The sequence below is a fragment of the Frankliniella occidentalis genome, unplaced genomic scaffold, assembly GCF_000697945.3.
Source record: "Frankliniella occidentalis isolate FOCC.00 unplaced genomic scaffold, Focc_3.1 Scaffold195, whole genome shotgun sequence".
NCBI lineage: Eukaryota > Metazoa > Arthropoda > Insecta > Thysanoptera > Thripidae > Frankliniella > Frankliniella occidentalis.
Window position 1 is genome coordinate 183,136 of NW_026267321.1, and position 378 is coordinate 183,513.

The window sequence follows — 378 nt, forward strand, 5'->3', positions numbered from 1 at the left end:
TGTTGTGTCCATACCAAGCACTTCTGGATACTGCCCATATTTGACATCGACGCGTCCTAACAAAAATGTTCTATCTGCAGCGTGCGGATTACACAATGTTCTATCTGCAGAGTGCGGATTACACAATGTTCTATCTGAAAAACGCGGGTTTCGGGACACCTCCAAAGAAATGCTTATTACTCCGTCACCACTCGCTCTACTTCACTTTTGCAGTCAATAAATTAAACATTGGACCTTTACAATTCTTCCTGTGTGCTCAGATTGGCCTTTATGTCTTCCAGTAACTTGCAAACCACACAAATGTGAAGGGCTGCGCCTAACCCCGTTTTGCAGATAGAACATTGTGTAAACCGCACTCTGCAGATAGAACATTGTGTA